A 6,816-nucleotide genomic window follows, 5' to 3' on the forward strand; every position below is an offset into this window, starting at 1 on the left:
AATTTGGTCTATACATAGACCTGCACTTTGTTTTCCTCCCTACCATGAGATTCACTCTGCCAGTAAATCTCCACCGTGCTATCCATGAACCAAGGAATTCTTTCTCTCCTTCGAGACTAAGTGTATATCTAGCTATCTGGTCTTAACTAGACATAGTTATCACAAACTGTTTGTCTGTTTTCCTCTTATTGATCTCAGATACCCCTATCCTCTTGATCTTTGTTTTATTTTTTAACTTTCCAAGATTTAGTTTTGTTTTCTTAGAACAAATAACTGTCTTTTTTAACTAATTAATCAAAAGAAACAACATTTACTAATAACTGCAAAATTCCTTTCCATAACTTAATTTAAGAACAATTTATAATTTTAAAGAAAAGTAATAGTTTGTTTGGTTGCAGTAAAAACAAATATTTACATTAACGAGAGATGTTACACATATCAATTGAATACAAAATGAACTACACATATTTTTAATTTATTAATGTAAATATCATTTTATTATTTTTAAATGTAATATTATAAGACATCTCCTCTTCTCACACTTGGTTGTAAAGTAGCTCTGGATCCATTAATTATTAAAAATGATTAAATGGAGTAAATAAGAGATTAAAAAATGTAGATCCAAGTTTTAATACTCTATATTTATTATTTCAATTATATAAGAAGTTTCTTATTCGAGACATGGTGTAAATTTGTAATTAATTCAATGTTTAATATGGAGTTGATAGGTAACATTTAAAAAAATATTAATAACAAAAATGATTAATATATAGAGAGAGGGCTTTCAATCCCATGGACATATGCCTCATTTTAATGGATTATAAATAAAATATTTCAATGCTAATATTGTATATATCATTTTAATGTCATATTAAAAAAAAAATTATGGCTAAAATATTTTATAAATGTGTTTCTCAAAATGAAGAAGACATATAATTGTTTCCATGTTCAATATGGAATTCATGTGTGTGTGTTAATTACAGATTTATCTAGTGTCAAGAAGAATTACATCTTCTAAGATATAAACTATTTTTTTAAGTTTTACACATTTTTCAAGAGATTTAATTTCTCTTGGGACTTAATAGATCCAGAATTAACATAAATATATACTTATTTAAATTAATATAATCACACTTAGCTCAATCACATAAAACTTGTTAAAAATCTATATGTTTATGTTACTAATTTTAATATAATATAATTTAAATTAAATTGACTTTTTAGTTTCCCTAAATTGTATCCAAATTATAATTTTTTTATTATGTTCACTTTTATTACATTGTAGGCATGATATATATTAAAATTGAACTTGAAGAATTTATATTTTCAATAAAATGAATGATTGCGATTTCAAACCAAAAAAATATTCCTCACATAATACATGACCTAATAGACAATATAAAAAATTTACTAATTGTTTCAGTTTCATACTCCTCTCTTTAATTACGCCGTAAGGTGTTCCCCTCTGAAATCAACTCCCCTAATTGCCTTTCTGTCCTAATCCTAACCGTCAGATCCATTGTTAGACGATTCAACAATGGTATGCCCTCCAATTTAATTAAAAAAAATTAAAAAACTTTTAAAATAAAATTAATTAATTATGTTATCTACCAGCCCCCTCCGTCGCGGTTTTCTTTGTCGCAGGAGGATGAGGGCTACGGAGGGCAGGGAGGGAATACCTTTTTTTTGTTGTACGATGAGGAGGGTAGGGAGGTAATACCTTCTTTTTGCTGCAGGATGAGGAGGGCCGCGGATAGGAGGGAGGGAATCCCTTCTTCTCTGCTGCAAGATGACGACTCAGGATTGTTGAGGCATGGTTAGGGTAACGACCCACGGGAAGCAGGGAAAACACCACCATTTGCGCACCTTTTTAGAATGAAATCCAGATCTTGTAAAAATCTCTGCACTCATTCTATCTCCATGGTACATTTGTCCCTTGATTGATCCAACAATGGAGATTATGGTAGTTCAGTAGAGGTAATAACCATCGTCAGGGTTTCCGCTCATTCTTATTGATAAATTGGTTTTGAAAGAGATCCCCTTTTCAGCGAAGGGTTTTTCATTGCTTCTCCAGGGCCTTCCGTTTGTAGGTTTACGGGTGAGTTTCCTTTTTCTTTTTCTTTTTAAACTTCAAAAAATGTTTCTTCTCTATTGGGGTTTCCGCCTGATCTTCACATTTAAAATTTCCTTCTATAGAGGAGAACTTGGCTACTAGGGTTTTTTGGAATGGTTAATACCATTTCTTTCGAGTTCATTATTGTGCTGGTTAACCAGATCATGGAGGCCATTGCCATGGCAAGGCATTGCTAGTGTTACAATGGCTATTTCCAATCATGGTAAGAAACCCCTCCCACCTATGCTTGTCCTCACTCTTGTTTTTTTTTTTCTTTTTATTTCGACAATGATTCTTTGATTCAGTGAATAACTCCCACCTATGCTTGTCGTCACTCTTTTTTTTTTGGCCATGATTCTTTGATTCAGTAAATAATAAACTATGTGTTGGGATACTTTTGCAGCGTTTTCGTTCTAAATAACTGATAAATTGGGTTACTTTTTGTAGCGTTTTCTAGCCAAGGGTTTTACATTGCTTCTTCAGGGCTTTCCGTTCATAGGTTTACAGGTGAGTTTACTTTTTTTTTTAACTTCGAAAATTATTTCTTCCCTCAACACCTTCATTCTTTACAGGCTTAACACCTCAGTCGGGTATGGCGCTTCTTCCAATCACAAATCGTTCTTGCCTGGAATATTTCCCTCGACTTGACTTGCTAAGTTCTAATTCAACCTGTTGTTAATTTGTTTCTAGGGTTCTTCTCTTCTGACAGTTGGTTGTGATCATATAAGGTTATCAACCTTCAATAGCACAATGTTTCTAATCTGACTGCAAATTATGGAATTAGGGTTTCATCCCTAGGTTTTCTCTTTTGATTATTTTTCTTATTTAGCTCAAATTAAGGCTACAACCCCTTCAAAAACACAAAAATTGTATTTATAATCATTTCTATATGGCCTTCAACCTTTTTCAAATTATGTATCATTTTACTGATACCTCTATGTTATGGTCATTCACGGCATGCCATAAATAATAACTCTATTTTTTTTTTAATAAAGATCTTAGATTTAAAAAATATTTATGAATATATCTCTCATTTACTTATTATATTTGGTTCCATTTATCTAATTCGACTTGTACTCGATCGATTGTGTTTTATACTATATTACAATTATGTTTTAATGCATGTATAGATATGTGTGCCCATGACTATTCTTCTCTGTTGGGGTTTCTGCCTGATCTTCACATTTGAAATTTCCTTCTATAGAGGAGAACTTAGTTACTAGGATTTTTTGGAATTGTTAATACCATTTCTTTCGATTTCATTGTTGTGCTGGTTAACCAGATCATGGAGGCCATTGTCATGGAAAAGCATTATATTGCCTTCAACCTTTTTCAAATTATGTATCATTTTATTGATACCTTTATGTTATGGTCATTCCCGGCATGCCATAAATAATACCGCTTTATTTTTTTAATAAAGATCCTAGATTTTAAAAAATATTTATGAATATATCTGTCATTTACTTATTATATTTGGTTCCATTTATCTAATTCGACTTGTACTCAGTCGATTGTGTTTTATACTATATTACAATTATGTTTTAATGCATGTATAGGTATGTGTGCCTAGGACTATAGTTGTACTGTGTTAATGAGAATATAGTATATCGAAGTAGGAGCATAACAGAAGGAAAATATATAGTAGTACAAGTGCCAGAAGGAAAAGATATAGCAGTCAAAGTGTGCTCAATGTTCTCCAAATAATGAACTTACACTGCTATATCTTTTCCTAGCAATTTTACCAACAGTCACCAATTCATAGAGCGCTTGCCTGGTCTTCTGACTAAACATGTATTGGTCATGTGGTTTTTTATATCCTCCAACCACGTGTTTTATTGTGATCAAGAATGACATTCTTACATTCATTTCTCTAGCTCCAATTGAAACCAAAATCTACACAATTGAGCATGACAGATATTCAAGGGAATCTACTCTGCTAGGGTCTAGCGGTTATGGAGATAGATCTAGATTATAGAAAAATTATTTAATTATTCTTTGGAATGGTTTCTTTTCTTCTTCTTTTTTAATTTTTTTATTATCTAAAGTAGATTTGGCAATGCTATTAGGAGGCCCAATAATTTTGAATGGGACATCATTCTTTAGCTTCTATTCTTGTATGTTTCTTACTGGATGAACAGAGGTGAAAACCAATTACGGTCTCTTTTGAATTAAGATAATTTACCAGGCAAGCTCAATCAAGAATTTTGAATAATAAGTCAGTGGGTTTCTTAGAAAAAGTCAAGGATAGATTTCTGTTTACAAACGGCTTAATTAAAGTGTTGATAAATTATTCTTAACCTTTAAAAGGACACTGTAAGGAGTCTTAATATAGATATGTAAATCACACATATACGTCTTTCACTTTATTATTGACTGTTGTAATTGCTTCGAGACTCTGTTTATCCTTACACGTGAGTAACTGTCTTGGAATTGATGTCTTACTGGCTTTCTAATTGTACAATTCAGTGTTCAACCAGAAGTCCCTATATAATGCCTACAAGAAGCACACCAAAAACATCCCTTTGAATGTGGATGAATATACAAAGATGAAAGAAACTGATCCAGAATTTTATCGCGATGGTTCAAGTCTGCAATATGGAAAGGTAAGGTTATACATGTTTTATTTGGATTTTAAGATGAGGAAATTATTTTTGCATGTATAAAATTTAAACTCTTTGGATAGAAGGTCATATCAGATGGAAAGTGAGTTTAAGCTAGTAAAACATATGAGCTTGAAGTCAACACTTGCAATCTATCACTTGGAAGATTGCCTGCCACTGTAGTATCTCCATTGCAGTTCCTAGTGCCAACTAAAAACGGGAGTTGGAATTCTCATGGCCTCTTAGAGGATTATAGTTTTATTGTGATATTGGTTTTATAACACTGTTTATATAAGTTGTACTTGACTCTAGCTTTACCTTTTTTAAAACATATTTGAAGATATATTTCCTCCAAAAACATGGTAAACATATGTACTTGAATACATTTGTTCAAACTCTAATGCCTACCATGGTAAACATTTTCATTATATGATTTCTATTCAACCTACCCAAGTCTCCAAAAATGTTCATTGACTTCTACAATTTTACCGAAAGCTCTTTACGGTTTGATTAAGTTTTCTACTACAGCAGGCTTGATAGGAGTCTACAACAAGTTTTAGCATCCACTGGTATTGTTGGGGGAGAAATTCCCATTGTTACGCTGGAAATTATTCCATTATTCCTTGAATGCTACAAACATAATGATCAGGTAAAAGTCAATCAGCTTTGCTCATTTGATTAGAATCCATGCTAAAGGTGTTAATTTGCTGAGGAAAAATATGTTTCTACACATTCTCTTGCATAATTTCCTCCTTAAAGTTTGGTATGCTTATAATATTGTCCTTATTTACAATATCTCAAATTTCTTTTGATAGAGACACATATTCTTAAACCCTTGATCATTTGTCTCATGACATGCAGGTTTCTATGTTATCTGTTGGTTTGATTCAGATGACCTTAGGCTAAGTGTGTATAGTAATACAAGTAAATTTGAATAAGGATGAAGCCTGGTACAATTAAAAGATGGAAATACACAAGTTCCAGGGTGTATGGCTAGCCTTTTAGTTCAGTCTACAGGGCGTAGCTTTATGCTGAGTAGCTAGATTATTGATTTTGATGAGAACAACATTTCTTTTGAAGCTTCTGGTAGCATTTTGGTAAATTCAAGAATTCTCTGCTGGACAAATGGAAAAGCAATAGAGTTATTGCCCATATGGATAATATACTTTTTCAGGGGTATGCAGGTATTCCTATTCTTAGCTACTATTTCATTTTTTAATCAGAGCAACCCAGAAATGTTGCAATTTATTGTTAAGTCCAGAGGTATAGTAAATATAAAAAGTTACTACAAGACAAATAACCACAACACATTTCAACAGAAGCTTTATTTATTTTTTAAATCTGTTGATCTGAAACAGGCTTCAGAAAGTCTTTACTAAATGTCTTTCGTACTGGGATTTTCCATAGCTTGTAATGTGAGTTAAGTTCAGTCTACAGGGCGCAACTTTATGCTGAGTAGCTAGATTATTGATTTTGATGAGAACAACATTTCTTTTGAATCGTCTGGTAGCATTTTGGTAAATTCAACAATTCTGTGTTGGACAAATGGAAAAGCAATAGAGTTATTGCCCATATGGATAATATACTTTTTCAGGGGTATGCAAGTATTCCTATTCTTAGCTACTATTTCACTTTTTAATTAGAGCAACCCAGAAATGTTGCAATTTATTGTTAAGTCCAGAGGTATAGTAAATATAAAAAGTTACTACAAGACAAATAACCGCAACACAGTTCAGCACATGCTTTATTTTTTATTTTTTAAATCCCTTCGTCTAAAACAGGCTTCAGAAAGTCTTTACTAAATGTCTTTCGTACTAGGATTTTCCATAGCTTGTAATGTGAGAGGTGGTTTTTTGAAGTGAGTACTATGTTGTTGTATTAAGTTTGGATGCATAAAGGTTTTAGTATTGATTATGCATTTAAAAAATCTCCTTTCACCAGCAAGAAACAAATTCATTTAAATTTTTGTTTGATTATATTATAAATGTCTTTTTTGTTGTAAAAAACTAATGCCAATTTAATAATTTATATTTGTTATTTTATAAAAATTTAACAGAATTTTAACCAAAATTTTAAGAAGCAAAAACATTATATAAATTAGTT

The 6,816-nt window shown here is 31.6% G+C and overlaps 1 long non-coding RNA gene across 2 annotated transcripts; it reads left to right on the top strand.

The window, feature by feature from the left end:
• The first annotated feature begins 1,648 nt into the window (after window positions 1-1,648).
• On the top strand, window positions 1,649-3,941 carry LOC149249070 (uncharacterized). 2 transcript variants are annotated; one of them, XR_016265812.1, is made up of 4 exons: window positions 1,649-2,098; window positions 2,199-2,336; window positions 2,561-2,620; window positions 2,804-3,941. It is a non-coding gene; the product is annotated as an uncharacterized LOC149249070 (long non-coding RNA). The 2 variants fall into 2 exon arrangements; XR_016265811.1 differs by having other exon boundaries at window positions 2,561-3,941.
• Window positions 3,942-6,816: the final 2,875 nt, after the last annotated feature.

The sequence above is a fragment of the Pinus tabuliformis genome, chromosome 7 (genome assembly GCF_031772625.1).
Source record: "Pinus tabuliformis cultivar Carrire ecotype Pingquan chromosome 7, CPIR1, whole genome shotgun sequence".
NCBI lineage: Eukaryota > Viridiplantae > Streptophyta > Pinopsida > Pinales > Pinaceae > Pinus > Pinus tabuliformis.